Source organism: Gossypium raimondii, chromosome 5, assembly GCF_025698545.1.
Source record: "Gossypium raimondii isolate GPD5lz chromosome 5, ASM2569854v1, whole genome shotgun sequence".
Classification (NCBI taxonomy): domain Eukaryota; kingdom Viridiplantae; phylum Streptophyta; class Magnoliopsida; order Malvales; family Malvaceae; genus Gossypium; species Gossypium raimondii.
This window is the reverse complement of record NC_068569.1, coordinates 11,862,818-11,882,351: the sequence shown is the minus strand read 5'-3', so window position 1 is coordinate 11,882,351 and position 19,534 is coordinate 11,862,818. Positions and strand designations below refer to the sequence as shown.

At 30.2% G+C, this 19,534-nt stretch overlaps 1 long non-coding RNA gene across 1 annotated transcript in view; it reads left to right on the top strand.

The window, feature by feature from the left end:
- Nucleotides 1-19,534, top strand: part of LOC128041251 (uncharacterized) — an 88,765-nt gene that overhangs the window by 20,053 nt on the left and 49,178 nt on the right. The window lies entirely within an intron of this gene.

Here is a 19,534-nt window from a genome sequence, read left to right as displayed (position 1 = left end):
GATGGTGCTCCTCACGGACATCAAATGCGTGTGATCGTTACAAGCAACTGTTTGACGTGTGATGAGAGTCGCCCAACCTCACAAAATTCAATGAAGATTGAGCTTCATTTTTCTTTAATGAAATTTCTTATCAAATTTTGACCCGCGATTGCATGGCTGACGGCTTATGTGAGAAGTTAGATTTTAGACAATAACTAATTATTTGGAATTTTATTAAAATGCATCTTGCAAATTAAACACCTATTTATGCTTCAAGTATAGTTTATCAATTTCTTCTCCTTTTTCTCCCTTTTGGTAATTTTTATGGAAATAATACAATGTCCATTTTTTATAGTTAAGTAGAATCAATTAGCAGAGTATTGGTTACAAATTATTTAAATAATAAAAAATATTTGTCTTGTTAAACTTAAGAAATCAATAATGTTGTTAATAGTGAATTAAAGCATATATTCTCTGACGCAATCCAATCCAAATTATTGGGTTTATAAAATTGAGCAAGTGCTGAGATTCATCAACATTTTCCAAAGAAAATGACAAATTCTGGATATCTGCAATTGGGCTTAATGAGCTCTGCTGTTGCATTTCCATTTCCGTGGGCCGAAATTAAAATTGTCTGCGACACTGTTGGTTTTCAGTAATAACATGACAATTAATTAAAGTCAAATGGGATTATTGGAGAAATAAAAATTGGAACTTGCTTTCAATATAATTTCACTTTTAATAAATTATCCACCATGCATGTGACATAAGAGACAACTTACTTGTTTACGCCTTCCAATTGGAATAATCAAATTAATTTATGACTTTTAATAAATCTAAAAGAAGTAAATAATGAGAGTACAAGAAACCAATGAGATTTTAGTTGAAATGTCTTGAGAATTTTGATGGTTTAAGTTTAAATTTCACTTTGTGTTTCGGTTTAAATTATTTTATATAAAAATATTAATAGTAATATTTGCTTTTTAAAAAATGTTTTAATTTTTTTCCTAATTAAATTTGTAACTAGTTAAACCCTAATTAAGTTTTTAAACATTTGATTTTATAGTTTATTTAAAAAACCATCCAAGTTTAAACAATTTCTGTCCATCAAATAAACTAGTTTAATATCACGTGCATGCATGGTTTTATATATTTATTTTTGATTTATGAAATAATACATTTGTTTAGTCTCAAGATAATATGCACTTATTAATTAGATAATAAAATAATAAAATAATATTTTTAAAATAGAAAGCAAAAGTTTAGTAATTGTATAAAATAAATAAACTTAAAATTTATTAATTAAAAATCTAAACTAAAAATAAATAATTTAAATAGTTAAAATTATATTTTTCATAATAGGCATGGCATTACTTTTGTTCCCTAAATTCATCATTCTAATAATTGAATAGTGAAATCAAACCTCTTAAATAATGGAGTGAACATATTTGTAAATCATCTTTTATTATCAATTATATATTGCAATATGCGCTATTATTTTACAATTATTACTCATTATTTTATAATTTTTATCAATATTTGTTCTTATTTTTCTATTAGTTTCTAATTTCCAAAAAAATTGAATTAATATTATTATTTTCAAAAGTTTAATTTTAGAAACATACCATTTAATGATCTATATTTGTGAGTTAACTTAGAAAATTAATGTTACAATAGCCATTTGTAAATATTTTATTTTTATCAACAGCTTATGCAAATTCTGAAATTTTACTGATACAGTTTATAATTGTTGCCTTATCTATCATAATTTATTACATTGATAGGAATTAATTATTATTTTTTATTTACTATAATATTATTATGTTATTACAATCATTTTAATAATTTTAATAAATTAATTGCTTTTTGTAAACAAAACAACATTAATGTGATAATAAATAAAATTTATTAATTTGAAGTTGTTTAATATAATGAACTCTATTTTCAAATATTAATTAATTTAAAATTAAATAAAACAATGAAGTTATATATATATATGTTACACTTATATATAAATAAAAATAAAATTCAAGTTTCAGCAAAAGTGGGCTAACATTAGGTCATTCAGCCCAAAGTAAGGAACTTTTGAGAGTGGGCCTTTCCGCAGTTGCTGAAGTAGAAATGTAGCCATCTTGTTAGGAAAGATCTAGCTGTACCTCTAGAAATTTCAAAACACAAACGAACGGGGCGTGCTTTAGAAGAAGCGATTTGTTATCGAGCCGTTTTATTAGGAATAACGAGAGCATCTCTGAACACTCAAAGTTTTATATCTCAAGCAAGTTTTCAAGAAACTGCTCGAGTTTTAGCAAAAGCTGCTCTCCGGGGTCGTATCAATTGGTTGAAAGGCCTGAAAGAAAACGTTGTGCTTGGGGGTATGATACCCGCCGGTACCGGATTCAAAGGATTAGTACACCGGTCACGGCAACATAACAACATTCTTTTGGAAACAAAAAAAAAAAAAGAATTTCTTCGGGGGAGAAATGAGAGATATTTTCTTCCACCACCGAGAATTATTTGACTCTTGCATTTCAAACAATTTACATGATACATCAGGCATCCTCGGTTGATTAGAAAAAACTTTTAGGACCAGTTCTTCATTACTTAAAAAAAGTACTTCGGACTCCAAAAGTACTTTTGAAAGAAAATCTGTGAAGAACAAACTGCTTTTGGCTGAAATTTTTAACTTTTTAGAAGTATTTTTCAAAAGCATTTCTGAAAAGGAGAAGCTAAAAAATAACTACTGATGGCCAAAAGGAAAAGCCATACTATTTACAAAGATATATTTCTTGTGGTTTTTTTTTCTAGAGGAGGAAAAGCATAGTAAAGAAAAAAACAAATAATAATGTTAGTAGAACAACAATCATTTAGCCTCTTTTTATAAAAAAAAAAAAACCAACTTTATAAATCAAAGAATACATGAATGTAGCATCAAGTTATATATGGTGGATTTTACTTTTTGTCCATATTCTCACCGCCCCTAACCAAACCCTATACGGCCGCCGTACCTATCAAGCACCACCCAAATGACAAATAGATTCCACCCTTGAGGATTTTGGGCATGTTTTCTTGTAGTTGTGTTTTTAAGATAATAAAACGTTTTGTATAAATACCTTCACTTTTTATTAATTCTCTTGTTTCCTTCTTTTTTAGCGCCTATCAATTTCTTCTATTTATTGACTATTGTGTGTTGGGTTAATGTGACCATTTCTTTCAGCTTGTTATTCATTTATTCAAGAATTAATAAGAGGTAGTTTCCATGATAAAAATACACGTCACCATTACAAAAGACTAAGCATCACCCTAAACAGGGTCCATAATATATGTGATTATGATTAACAAATACACCTCCATCGCTTTCTAGCGACCACAAGAAAACCCAAGTAGAAAAGCCTAGATAATCCATGACCGTTCATTCTTTTTTAAGCCAATTTTTGTGTATATGAAGTTGCTACAAGATCTGGTGTTATTCTTAACGTAAAAAAAGCTTAGCTTATTAATCAGATTTGTTCTTTTATGATCTAGAATACTCTTGTCGCCCATTAAATATTGAGGTTAATAAAGATGAAAGTAGCCGCGCTCTGCTACCATGAATTAAGCCATCTCTTCCGTTGAACCCAAAATCAATTAAGAAATTATAAATGAGGAAGCCCACGAAACTGGTCTTTGTCTTGCTGTCTTTGGAGTGTTCCTCTGGTTACTACAAAACCCTATTCCATAAACATATTTAATTTCTTGCAACAATCTTGTACTCGATCTTATCACGCAAGAAAGAGAGACGATTAACCAATCATCATCTGCCATGGGATTCTCAAAATCTCCTTCCCCATACCCTAAAAATTTTATAATAACAAGCTATTAACAAAAAGGAGGGTAACATTTTTCAAAAGGGCCAAACTTTAAAAAAAAGAACAATAGAAGATAGGATAAATCTCCATATTTAAAGTAAATTTGATTTGATGTAATTATACACATAAAATTTTAATTTTGATTTAATTATGCATATAAATTATATATAAATTTAAAAATTAAATCAAATTATTTTAGTGTTACATAAATATTATTTATGCATGCAAAATGTAATTTAATGTCTCGTGATAACACTTTTTTTTTTGAAGTTACAAAAATACGAGTAGAATGAAAATGTAATTACAAATAATATATGAATAACCATAACCAAAATTAACAATTACAAAGTATACTTGAACTAATAATCAAAATATATTGAGATAATACTCATACATGGTGATACTTAAACCAAAATAAAATTTGAAGAGAACACTCACATGATTTAAATAAAATATAACTCAAATTTGAGATATCAAAATTTTTGAACTCTCGTCTTTATCATTAAATCAATATCTCGTTAATCACATATATGATATTTCAAATTAAATTATATGTGTATAAAAGCATCACATTTCATATCATGTCAAAATTCTTAGTTCTGAATTTATAGTAAAAAAAGAAAGAAAGTGAAATTGAGTATGGCGATCAAGAAGATGAGTCCTCCACAATTATTATAAGTGCAAAAGATGCGATAAATATAGTTGTAAACTTTGTCAAAATAATAATCCCATTTTGATCTTCAAAAAGTTGGTGTTGTTGCACCTACACGTGGCTAACATCCAAGTGGGATGGGACCCAACACTTGGCGGCTACAAAGAAGAGATCCTTTCCTTGGCGGGTCCCCATCAAAGATTTGTATGCTACCATGTGTAAGATTGTGGCAAATTTTGCAAAATTAAAAGGTGACAAACCGTGGTCCACCACCTCTATTATATTATACATCTTAATATATTATATTATGCTTAAGATCAGGATGTTTTTGGTTTATATTTAAGGGGAATGTACATATTTACTCCCTAGATTTGGTAAATTTTCAACTTAATCTTTGATTTTTTTTTTGTTTATATTGAATGAATTTAGTAACTTTTTTCAATTTTGGTCTATTTAATGATGTGGCATTATGAGAATGTGCCATGTTATCACCTAACTTTTAGGTGATAATGTGGTGCTGCAACATCACATGAACCAAAATTGGAGAAAAAAATTGTTGAGTTCAAAAATTAATGTGAACAAAGGAAGTTTAAGGACCAAATTGAAAAAAATTGTCAAATTTAGAGACTAAATTGTTGTTTTACCCCTTATTTTCAAAAAATTTTGGAGAAGAGAATGATTAGAAAATTAAGCATACACTTGAAACTAGACCTGTTTATGGGTCGGGCTATATATTCAGGCTTGAAGGTCCGTTGAAATTTTAGAGGGTTTGAGTAAAAATATTAGGCTTGAAAAATGGGCTTAGGAGAAAAATAGACTCAGTCATAATATGGGTTGAACTCGGGCTTGAATATTTAAAGCTTGAGCTCGGCCTGACCTATTTTTAAGTTTATAATATTTTATATTATGTTATTTTATATGTTATACAATAAATATGTACTAAATATATAATACTACAATGTAAATATTAAAATATATTAAGATAGCTATATAAAAAATTTAATAAGTAAAAAAATAAAAAAAATAAAAATGATATAAAAAAATTAAAAATAATATGGATGGGTCTAAAACGAGTTTAAATTAGTCTTTTATAAATATATATGAACTTAAGTAAAATTTTAAATCTATATTTCGAGTTAAGTCGAGGTTTAAATAAATATAAAATATATTAATATAATATTTAAACCTATTTAAACTCGACCCGCCTTGAATAGTTGTAGTTGGAACTAGGGGTGGCTTCTTATCCAACGTATTTTTTTTAGGTTAAAAAAGTTCAATGATTAAGCAATCAAACAAAGGAAACTCCCATTTACATTGCACGTACATGAAATGTCGTGGAGGGCACATAATCATGAAGAAAAGATGGGCCTCCAGATCCCACCCTTTGATGATCATTAAAAAGAGGGCCGGGGTTTGGGATTGTGGGTCCTCAACAGGGAAATTAACACGTGGAATCAATCATGTTTTAGCATGGGGTATGGCTGTGTGGGTGTAATTTCAATTTTTAGTCTTGTATTATGCGCGTTGAAGTGTGGTCCAATTAACAGTGGAAAGTTTATTAAGAGATGAACGTATGATTGAGAGAAGATTGTGATGTCGTTTTGTGATGATAGATATAAGGCAAATATTATTTGACTTGGTTTACAGTTTGACTTCAAATCGATGAATTGGATATTATATTATGGTAATCCGATCATAATTGTGCCGGTGATGTGAAATATAAGTGCCAAAACATGCATTCTTGGCCATATTAACGGTGTTCTTTTTCTCTCTTTATTTTTTTATTTCCAAAGTCTACAACTCAGAATGAATGTAACAAATGACTAGGATCACACTACAATTTAATAAAACCAAAGTTTATAAGTTGTTGGCTCTTATCGACCCCTTATGAAGTTACGTGTTTTCAAGATTAATTGAAGTAAAAAGGAAATTGTTTGCAATGATTGCTTCATATCCAGAAAATATCATTTTCTTTTTATAGTTGATGAGACCCATATCTAGGAAATTTTAAAGTTATATATGAGATTTTTAAAAAGGTTTATTTTAATTGTCATCTCCATTATGTTTTAAAAATATAAAAGTATTTTTAAATGATGTTTTAATTTTACAAGTAGGTAATATTTTATTTTTAAAAACTTTAAATGAGACATGGAATATTACTTTTGGAATTTAAATTAAACTTTGTTACCAATGTGTCAAAATTTTAAAAAATTATAAAATTTATTTGATGCAAATTGAAAAGATGAGTTGTGTAATGGAAACATTAAATATTTGAACTTTAGCAAATACTAACCCTAAGTTTGTTTTCATTAAACATAAATCACGTAGTTATTGAAAAGATGACAAGAAAGGTAGTAGGTCATACTAAGTAAATACAATGAAATTGTAGGGGTGTGTTTGTGATTTACAAATGTGATGGTGGTTACTTCAATTATTTCCCAACTTAATTGAGACCCCTATAAAAGGCGGATTTGAGCTTCGGAACTTCTCCTACTCCGATTTCAAATCCCCAAGCCTTGCTCCTGCTCTTTCAGTCTTCAAATATTATTATACCCTTCTTCTCCCTCTTCCATTCCCTACTCTTAGCTAAACTCTCTAACTGCAAGTCTAATGGAAAATCCATTGAAATCCCACAAATCCAGAGCCTATCGAAAGGCAAAAGGAAAAGGAATGGTGGCACCCTTTGCCTTTCTTTTCTCCATTGTGTTTTACTTCTCTATCTTCTACGTCTTCAGCTTTTCACCGTCCGCTCTTTTCAGCGATAACAAGTTCTGGTTCGTCATTTCCAACACTCTCATCCTCATCATTGCCGCTGATTACGGTGCTTTCTCTTCCTCCAAAGACCAGAAGCGTGACTTTTACGACGAATATTACGCCTTGCGTAGCCAAGCAGCCAGGACGACGACTACTACTGTTGCTCCTCCATTTGTTTCGCAATACCCCGAAATTGTGAAAAAGAACATTCCCGTGGGAGAAGAGATTACTTCGAATGAAAAGAATAAAGCAGATGATCATGTAATCGAAATTAACAATGAAATTATCCCGGAAAAGATATTGGAAATTGTCAAAATTGAACCTTCAACTGACAATTTCCAAGCAAAGACTACTCAGCAGGACGAAACTCCTATTAAAGCAGCTGATAATGGAACTTGTTGTGACCACCAGGTAATGATCAACAACAAGAGCAAGAAGAAGAAGATTGAACCAAAAACTATCCGACGAAGCAAGTCTGAAAAAGTGAAACATGTTAATAAAGCACTTGACGACAAGAAAGGTGCTTTACATCGTTCAAAGACGGAAAAGCAGCATGAACATGAGGAACCAAGTGCCAAAGACGACGAGTTTTCCACCATGTCAAATGAGGAACTTAACAGGAGAGTCGAAGAGTTCATTGAGAAGTTCAATCGCCAAATTAGGCTTCAAGGTGCTAGAAATCCCCAACTTTTGGAATTGGAATAGGAGATACTGTAATAGTTATACAACCAAAAAAGAAAAAAAAAAGAAAAAACCTGTCAGTTTCATTGTGGTTTTGATTGGGGGTACTTTGTCTTCCCACTTTGTTTTTGTTGTCTTCCATTAGAAAGTACGGTAGCTGGTGGTCGGTGTAAATGGTTGGAAGTTTAGTAAGAACTAAGAAGAGTTATCTTTTTCAATTCCCTTTCAACGATTTTCGTTTTCAAAAGGACTCCTTACATTTTAGCCATGCATGTCTTGTATCTTCGAGTTGATTAGATTGTACAAAATCTAGGTGGCATAAAGTGGAATAATTTTCCCTTATAATTTGGTCTGGTACGGTGTTACTATCATGATTGAATACATCCCTATCTTGGGAATGAAGATCAAACCACTAGTCTTACTAGTATTTTCTTCCTAAATTGTTATCAATTTTGTTCTATTAATAGAATAAGTTTTGAGGATTAATAAAATTTTTAAAAATTATTAGTTTAATGAGATTTTTTAAAACAAATTTGGAGTGTAATTGAATTTTCTGTGATATTAATGAGAATTTTCAAAAATTTTAAGAAACTTCAAGAGAGAAACTAAAATATTCAAAAAAAATTTTGAAAAGCCTAATTAAAACTTTTTAAAAATTTAAAGAGAAAAATCAATATTTTACCGTTTTTTTGGGGTGGCTAGTAGAGGTGCTCATGGGCCGGGTGGCCCGGCCCAGCCCGACGGCCCGCCCAAAATATGGGAGGGTTTGGGTAAAAATATAGGCCCGAAATATGGGCTTGGGCAAAAAACGAGGCCCGTTTAGAAAACAGGCCGGGCTTCGGGCACCACTTTTTCAGCCCGGGCCCGGCCTGGCCCGATATAATAGATATATTTATTTTTTTTAATTTTAAAATATTTTTTACATACTTTTTTAATTTTTTTTAATTTTAAAATATTTTTAAATTTTTTTTAATTTTAAAATATTTTTAAAATACTTTTTTTAAAATTTTTTTAATTTTAAAATATTTTTAAAATAATTTTTTTAATTTTTTAAAATTTTTAAAATAAAAATGGGCCGGGCCCGGGCTTATGATTTTTTCTCGGGCCGGGCCTGGGCAAAATCTTAGGCCCATATTTCGGGCCGGGTCAGGCCGGGCCTGGGCCTAGGACCCGGGCCAAAAAAATTTTATGGGCCAGGCCCGAACCCGGCCCGGCCCATGAGCACCTCTAGTGGCTAGGTAGCCAAAACTACCTGCCTCTGAACATCACATATCAAAATGCCAAAACATGTATATATATTAAAGAGTGAGTCCAAAAAATTATTTAGGGAGACCGGAATTGGATAATATAAAATTTCGAGAGATCAAAACATAATTTTATAATGTATTAATTTATTATTTCATCCTTTTTTTGAAAAGATTAAATATAATTTTATTTATTTTATAGAGAACTTAAATAAAATTTTCCATTTGAAGGGGTCAAAACCTTTACCTATCCATTCAAATTAACCAGTATATATTTATTCCTTTCTAAGTACATTAATGATGCATTATCTAGCACCATTATACATAAATAGTGCAAATGAATAATTTATATGTCTAATTTCATAAATAAAAATTTGGGTGCTAAGAATACAAATTATCATCAAAGTCAAGTCTAAAGAAATAAAATATATATCCGAAAATCTTTTGAGCTTTTGGATAAATATAAAAAACAAATCTGGAACAACTAATCAGGATGAAACATTAGAAGTTATGGCAGTAGGGCCAACTACAAATTAAAGCACTAAATTTACATATACTTCAATTAAATCATGTTCGTCCATGCAATTACTTTCCATTATTGCATGCACTTCACTACTTCAAAAGATAAGGCATATAAACTTCAACTGCAGGAGACATACAAAACTATCATAATTTTGCTACATACAAAATAATTTATTTTTTTAAAAAAAATTCAATAATTTGGGAAGTCCCCAATTCCTTTTATTCAGAGGAGGGGTCGGTTACTAATTTGATGAAGGATTTCAGGGTAAATGATTGAATAGAATAATAATTCATATTATGTCAACGTATAAAATAATAATGCAAGGAGAAACATGATTGATGCATGTATACCAAATCCTTATTCTTGATAATATTATAAGTTGAGTCGTCGTCAACAATGATTTTGCTTAAATAGTATTATTTATATTAGAATTTTAAAGGTGTGCTCTTCTTCTTCTTTTTGTGGTATTGTAATTATCATATAGCTAATTACTCCTAACTTTTGTCTATAATTAATTGATAGAGTCTGAAGCCCTTGAAATTACTTGGCAAGAAAAAACCCTTAACCCCAAGTTACATATTGCATGGTTTTATTTATATATATATATACACATCAAGGACAGATTTATTGGGATGTTGTGTTTCACATGAGTTATAAGCCATTGGATGAAAATAAAATATAATAATCTTCTTGTGGTAGGGTGATGAGGACTTTTCAATTAACTGTAATGAAACCTCTTGGATAGATTTTATAGACTCCCAGTTTTGAGGTGGAAATTGCATTATCATGCCTACTCAAATGTAGCTGAATTTATGTATAAAATTTTTGGTAATCTCTTACCTCCAATTAAAGAAAAAAAACAAAAAAATATGAAATACAGAACAAAAGGTAAAGTAGCTATGGCAGTGCAGCATCGAAACAGAGCCAAATTAGAACAAAATCAAAATGAAACATTATCGATGGCCAATGTGGGATCCTAACCTAGTAATTGTAGGGTGTATGCTTCCCTGAAAATGTTCTAAAAAGAGATATTGGAGATCAATATGTTAAAATGAAAATTGGCTGTAGTCTTAAATAAAAGTACAGTTGTCTTATATCAAGAAGTAAGAACATGCAGACGGCCAATCTTAGTAGGGTTTTGTCTATTTTTAATTAACTTAAACTTAGCCCTTTGATCGTGACGTGCATAGGGTTGAAAATCCTTTACATCAAATAATTGAGGAGAAATATTATTGCCAAAGGTCATTTCCACATCTATAATAATTTATTTTAAGATTTAATGGTATAAATAAAGAAAAAAACATAATTAATGAAGTATTTCCTTCTCCATTTCAGTAAAATCAATAGATTAAATGAAAATTAATTAAATATTCAAATCATTCTTAATCACCAATGCTATAAAGCCAATAGCCAAGAGATCCGGGTTCCTATTACTTTCTTGAAAGAAAGCTCAAAAGATACACAAACGCACTTTAGGTTTTGCCCTCACCTTTTAACATCATCAATAGATTTAGAATCTTGCTTGGTGCCATATTTGTAACATAAATATCATTATGAAGTCTAAAAAGCAGAAAGCTAGAGATTCTTCTTCTCATTCATTAATCTCTTCCTCAACCTAAATTATAGCCTCTACTTTTTCTTTCTAATTTTGAGTTATATCAACACCGTTGGGAGAATGGGATAGCACCCCTCCTTATTCATTGAATGGTAAATTATTCTTTTGTTTGGTTGAACGTAATACTCATTTAATGGAATAACAAAACAAAATAAATTTTTTATTAGTCCTTTAAAACTTAGACTCAAAAAATATAAAAATAAAATATTTAAAATATTTTATTATAAAAATAATTATATTAAAATATAATTAAATTATTTATTTTTTTATTAAATTATATTTAATAATAATCATATTAAAATTTATAAATAATAACAATAATAATTTACCTAACAAATTCAATAAATCAAACCTGCCTAGAGGTGTTCATGGGCCGGGCCGGGTTCAGAAAAATTTTTTGGCCCGGGTCCTAGGCCCGGGCCCGGCCCGAAATATGGGCCTAGAATTTTGCCCAGGCCCGGCCCGGGAAAAAATTCATAAGCCCGGCCCGGCTCGTTTTTAAATAAATACCAAAAATTTATTTTAAAAATTAAAATAAAATTAAAAAGTATTTTAAAAAATTTTAAAATTAAAAAATTAAAAAAGTATTTTAAAAAATTTTAAAATTAAAAAATTAAAAAAGTATTTTAAAAGTATTTTAAAGTTAAAAATAAAAATAAAATATTTATTATTCGGACGGGCGGCCCGGCCAAAAAGTGGTGCCCGAGGCCCGGCCCATTTTTTAATCGGGCCTCGTTTTTTTGCCCAAGCCCATATTTCGGGCCTATATTTTTACCCAAACCCTCCCATATTTCGGACGGGCCGTCGAGCCAGGCCGGGCCGCCCGGCCCATGAACACCTCTAAACCTGCCGTCAATTTAAACTATTTAAACTATATGTAGAGTACTCTGATTATTTAAACTATTTTTTTCTTATATTATTACATCATCTATTCAAATTCAGTAAATCAAACCTGCCGTCAATTTTATTGTTTGTGCAACTTAATTAATGATCAGAAATTGAATTTAAAGAACAGTTGAAGCACAGATCTGGTCTTGAAGTGTGGCAAGAACCTAGAAAGGTCTAGAGAACGAAAATTAGCCACGTGTGTCCCAGTTGTTGCCTAAAAGATTTTTGGACCGAAATCTTCATTCTGCACCACACATATATATAATATATGTATAAAAAAGAGCTTTGGTTCTTCAGTTCAATTATAATATTTTGTTACGACGTATGTGTGATGGAATAGTTATATATTATATTGTATTATATTGGATTATAATTGTCTCTTTGCTGTCGTTTTGATGAAGTGGAAACATTTCATTTCATTTCTTTATTGTTGATTTTTACCGATTGATGATTTCATCGCTTCACTATAAGTTATCGTTAACTTTGAACATTTTAATTGTATATGTTTAAATAATTCTGTTCTAAAATAAGCTCTGAACTGCCTCCCACATCGATCACCCATCTAATCTCGGCCGGCTTGAACAAGATAGAGTTTGGAACTTGTCATTTATTTAAAAAGAATTTTAGCAAAATAAAAATAAAAATGGGAGCAATCTTATCAATAAAATGAAATGCCAGTTAGTGAAGAGAAACAACAAGAATAACAATGATTAAAGTTGATGAGGTAATGGAGTCTAACCACGAGGTTGCTATGCTACTCCAACTGTGAATCAAACAAAGGAAGACATGTTCCAACAGATAACCTAATGATTATTTGGTTGAAACTTTGATGCATTTGGGAAACCTGTCCTTTGCTCTTCTAATTAACACACGTCCTAACGATGAACAATCAATCTTACGAATCTCCATATTAAATCTATTCTATTTTGTGGTATACGTAGTTTCAACGTCAAAATGATGAACTTTGATGGTTGTCACTGTTGAAGACCTATTACTGCATTAATTTTGCTTACGTATCGACTTCAATTTCATTGTTTGGCTCAAGTTTTTGCAAAATGACACGCAGACCATACTTAAACAGCTCATTTATTAAAATATTTGTTGTTTAGGGTGTGTAGGATGCAGGTTTTTTCAAGACCATAATGGATGTTTTGCATCTGTTTCCGAGTTTCAACACTCTTTTAATTACAGACAATGACAGAAATAGGTTTTATGGGCCAAATTCAACTTTGTTTGTTATCTAACTTAAGATTTTGAGTATAATAATATTCTATTGTTGTTAATACTGTATATAATAATATAATTTTTTTGTAATGAAATAAAAATAGTTTATATATCATAAATAAAGTTGTGCATGTAAAATTTTTATACGAATTCAAGTTTTATTATTAAAAAGTAATAGTATGAAGTGAAATGATTTATCATAAAAATATATTACAATTTTTATAAAAATAGGATGTCTGTGAAATTCGAATATACTTTAAAATTATACTTATTATCATTGTGAATAAATTAAGTTGCCCACTAGATATCTAAATCCACATTTCCAGTTTTTATTTTTAAATAAAATGTTTAAAATCTGAATTCAGCCCCTAGTTTCGGAGGAACTCAGAGTTATTAATAGGACAATACACGTACCAAACATATGGATGTAATTTGTCGGAAAACAAACATCCTATTTCAAAATTGATTCTTTCAAGAAAAATCTATCCATATTCATAATTTATAATTATCTTTTTAATAATTTTATCTTTAAAATTCCTACTTACGTTTTACCATTGCATCACTAAACCAAATTAATGTAACGCTTCATTTAGATGTCACGATGAAAGCAACTCTTTCTTCTTGCTAACTGATGTTGTTGGATTTGACTTTGGACACGCTCTTTTAAGTTTAACAGATGGGCTTCATCTTTTAGGACAAAACCAGGCCCATTTCTGCATGAGTTCATAATTGGGTTGAAGTGGGTTTATGGTGTCATCTGAGTTCAAAATCATTTCAAACACTAATAACCAATTAATTAATTGGAATTTATTCTAGAATATCAATTTAACTGAAAATAAATAAACAAGGCTGTTTTAAAAAAAATACATTTCTAGTTATAAATATAATTAATATATATTTAAATATTCATAACTAGAATTAACTAAGGTATGTGCAACTAATAATTAGAATATATTCAAACTTGGATCAAAATTAATCTAGATAAGACGATGAAATTTAAATCAAAATATATTTTGAATCAATAACCAAATAGTGGTTTATACAAGATGGGCTCACATTTGATCTTATAATCATATGTGACATCATCGGTTTTATGGTTCGAAGCAAGAGTGATATTTAGTTGAAACGCCTCTCGACTATGTTGAGTTTAAGATTCGAACTTAATTCAAATATTAGGGAAAAGATCTGAGTAATTGATATACTACACAGCTATTTACATATTGCTTTATAATGAAGAAAAATAATTTCTTCCCCTAGCAAGATTGAACTGCTTGGCAATTGGCATGGTTGCAAAAAGTGGAATAGGTAATTTTAAATGAGTTCCATAATTTCATAGATAGACTATTTTGGATTCTGTTTTAAAACCAAATCCTAAAATCCAACTTACAATATGATATTCGTACAATTGTTTTGTTTTTTCTTAAATTTTCTTCATTATATAACAGTCTGTGAGACTGGCAGAGGACGTGCGTATCAGTCTTGGACTTTCTGCCTTGCCCCTTCGGCAAGAAAAACTTGCTCCAAAAGAAGAGCCTACTCCTTGTTGAATCAAACCTGTTTATAAAAAGGTTCGTGTTAGTGTTTGACTTGTGTTGCAGTTGTATGGTGGCGGGAAGAAGATATGGATGAACGAAGGGGAAGAACTAGGAAAGGGGAAAATGGAGTTCATAGAGAACTTGACGCTATTGGCAAAGCCTTACTTTGATGGTGAACTTTAGCATTGAAGCAGAGTACCCATGGCTGATCCAATGGGCAAAAAGGGTGCATTGAAATTGATAGGGTAGCTAACTTCCTTGCTGATTTATGAATTTCTTTTCGTAGTGAAGAGGAAAATGGGGTTGGAGTAACTGAATCAAAGGATATGAGTAAGGGTGAGAACCATTAGAGAGAGATTAGATCTGGTCCGTCTGGTTTCCTTATGAATAAATTTTCATCATTTTCTATATCATTCATTGCATTGCTATAAACATTGCCTCGGATCATACTGTCAAATTTCACCCCAACAATCTGTGGCTATGTCAACCATAATTAACATCGAGTTTTGCTGACAATGGCATAAATGAAGGTGGGAGAATGATGGATATACCTAATTAAGCCTCATAATTTCACATGATCCATAAGTATGATTCATGAAACTGGTTCGCAAGTCAATCTCTTAAAAGCCTTTAGCAGTATAAGTTTCCAGGAAATTTAAAAAAAAAAAAAAAAAACCTTGGAAGAAAGCAAAAAAATTGAGAAAAAATATCCCCTTCAAAGCTGTCACATATTTCATGGGTTTTACACAAGAAGTACCAAATTACATAGTTACCATTTTCAGCCATATAAACTATATTAAACGTTTATCTTCTTCATTAATCATCTTTGAAAGATTTAACATCCCTGCTGATTTCATCATTAAAACTTGAGCAACATGTAAACAAACAAATATGCTTGCACTACATAATTTCACAGCAATGATGCCATTTACCAGTATCAAACTGAGTCATAAACAAGTCTTAACAGATATTCTCAATTCTGATCCACCTACAAATACAATATAATATATGTATATGTTACATCGAAGTTTCTGCCTTGTGGGATAAGGAATTTTGATTATATAATATTATTAAAAAAATACTTGAAGATTTTGGGTTTCCTAATGAAAAACAAACCCAACTTTCTTTCTCAGCAAGTCACAATCTGAACCATTTTAGGATCAACATTCAATTAGTCATTGGCTAAGCTATAATTATAAAACTAACAATCCCCTCATCATATGTTTAGGGTTCAACCCAAAATAGGAGATCTAGTTTCCCATCTTATGTTGGCCCTGCTATTTACCTTTGAGTTGTTACATCATACTTATGATAGCTACTGAGGTTACTAAGGACCACACCAACCCTACTCATTGGTTCCATATTTTTATAATTAATCGTTCAATAATTTCTACTTATTTGCATTAAATCAACATTATTAAGTTGGAAGAGAACTGAATCTTTAACAACCAACCCCCCCCCCCCAAAAGAATAACTACCCATAAATATTTTTAGGATATTTTAAAGTTAGTTCAAATATTATTTTTTCTAAGATTAAGAAGGTGCCAAGTGAAACAATACAACTTCCATTATTATTGTATTTTGTTATTAATTCATGTTTATCTAGTAGAGAGAGGAAATCTCCAACATCCACATCAATAGCTTATTATCATATAATACATGATTTTGATTTTTTTTCATTTCTTTAAATTTGGCTTCAAGTGAAGTATATATACATCTCTCTTGTCATTGTCAAATTATTAATAAAATTGGGACATTAATTATAGGAAAATGCACAATGTAACATCATTTACCTAATAATCTATCATAGTCATGCATGACAATTATGCTTAAGTGGTACCACACTTATCGAAATTAAGATAACCTTCTAAAGCTGTCATTAAAACTAGTGGTAAGGCAATTAAAGCCACACCAATATCATCGACAACACTTTTAAAATTGTCCCAAAATCAATGTAAATTAAGTTCGAGTTTGAGAAATTCCAAAGTATTATTTCTACTTGATTAATAATGACTTTAATCATGTTTATGAGTTTGTTTGGGTTATTTGGAGCATGATCTGTTTGTGAAGTAAAGAATAGGTAAATTCATGATTTTTTGAAGATTTTTAGAGGCTAAGCTCACTATAAAGATAGTTGACCTATTAAACATAATGATGAGTACTTAAAAAGTAGATTAAGTTGGAATGGGACTTTCCTTATCACATTATTTATGGTTTTATTAATTAAAAATAAATATAGCATTTTTTCACATCATCAATGATCTTCCTCTAGTAACTGTACATATGTGGGAAAAATATAATGTATTTAATTTTAATTGATTGAGCCATGAATGATGTGATAAATAGAGTTCATAAAATAATTTCTCTAGGAAATAATAATTATAACTAGGGCCAAAAACACAACTTATAATAGTTTTTCTTTTCTTTTCTTTTTCTGCCCATGCTCATTAATCCTTTAATTTAATTTTTTTAAATTGGGTATTTTTTCTCAAATTTTTAGTTATTTTGTTCACATTAGTCCGAAACTAGGTAATTTTTCTTAAATTTGATCATTGAACTTGATTTCATTGACGTGTGATGATATGACACTCTAAAATTATATTATGTCATCTTATAAAAATTTTAATATATATATAATCTAAATGAAATTCAAAAATATAAAAATTATTTTACAAAAAATTCCGAGTGATGTCGTGGCACAAATTGACACTAAATTCAGAACAATTATCAAGTTCCGAGACTATAAGTGAAAAAATCTAAGTACCAATGTGAGAAAAGTTGTTAAGTTCAAAGACCAAATAGTGCATTAACATTTATTTCTAATTAAACATGTAATAGGTAAAGCTACAACCCAGTGTGACTCAACTATTAGCAAGTTTACACTTTGATTACTTAATTTTAAAAAGTTATAAGTTGGTCATTAAACTATTAATAAGTTTATAAGTTTAAACTTTGCTTACTCAATTTTTGCACCATTACTCCCTAACCTAATAATTCAAACAATATCAACAACAACTCAAGCACCAAACCCTAACAAAACCATTGACAACCATGCCTCGCCGTTAACCCTACCAACTTCATTTCCTTTTTGACCAAAGTCATAGCCTAAGATAATCCACAATCAAGTTATTCACACACTCTTACCTTGAACTAGCAACCAAATATCATCACAACTATAGTCAACACAAACAAAAATGCTAAGAAAATTTTTTTTTAAAAAAAGAAAGAAAATCCCCTACTTCAGTTAGCCTCAAACATGACCTACAAAAGCAAAAGGGACTGAATAAAATCAGAGAAAATGGAATAAAATATAAAAAAGGAAACTCAAACGTACTCGATTCAGCCAAGAGTTGCTCGAGTGTTCTAGGCAATGAATGTTCAATCCAAATGGTCAAGGACAAAGCCTCGCTACTGAAAAGAATATATTGGAGTCAAACGACCAATGATGATGGACGAAGATTGACGAGCTTCTTCGTTAGGGCTTTGGGTTTAAATTAGTGGAGTTTTCAACCATTTTAAGAAAAATTAAACCGTGAAGTTGAAAGTGGAGGGAAAAAAATTGATTCAATGTGTTCATTTATCGAAGGAGGAGGTCGAACAGTGGTGAGAATGCTGAAATACAACTATGAAGGAGGTTCCTGAATCACTAAAACATTCGAATAGTTTAACGACCAACTTGTAACATTTTCTTTAAAAAAATTGAGTTACCAAAGTATAAACTTACTAATAACTAAATGATTTCAAGTGTAATTTATCTTACGATGAATAGTGAGTAATAACCAAATCTAACATCTATTACCAAATTAATAGGCTGGTGACTAAATTATAATTTTTAAAGTTAAGTGACTAATAATTAAGTAATAATTGAATAATCTTTTACCAGAATGTAATATAGGGGAAGAAAAGAACTTCCATTAATGTTTAATGAATTCAATAAAAGTAATGCATTAAATGCAAATACCAATTAAATCAACCATTTGTTAAATTTATTTTTCTTGAGATGTATTGCTAGAAAAAAAAGATCCAAATTTATTTGTCAAAATAAAACCTCTTATAAGTTAATTAAGAGGATCCATCAGATGTTATCTCGATTTAGACAGTGGAACATTAGGCACACTTTTAGAGAGGATAATAAAAAAGCTGATCACTTGATCAGTTTGGTCCAGCATGGAACATATAATTTACTATTGTCTGAGACATCCCTGTTGAGGGGATAGTCTAGTTTTTGTAATTAGTTTAAAAAAAAAACAAAGAAAAAAACAAAACATCTTCCAACCAATACCAAACCTAATTCTTCTTTTGCCATACATTCCTTTTTCATCTTTGTAAGAAATATATATATATATGTATTTTTTATGCGTTCGAATTAAGGATGTTTTGCACAAACTTTACTCTTTTCCAGAAACTAAATGAACATATAGGAAATACGGTTGCCAACAAATTTGAGTTCGTTTATGCTTAATTGGTACATTTGGAAGATGGCACCGAAAGCAGGGTCGCTAAATGAATTAACCACTCATTAAGCTTCCTTAATCACATTAACCCCATAACAAGAAACCACATGAGATGTGACTTAACGCCAAAAAAATTATGC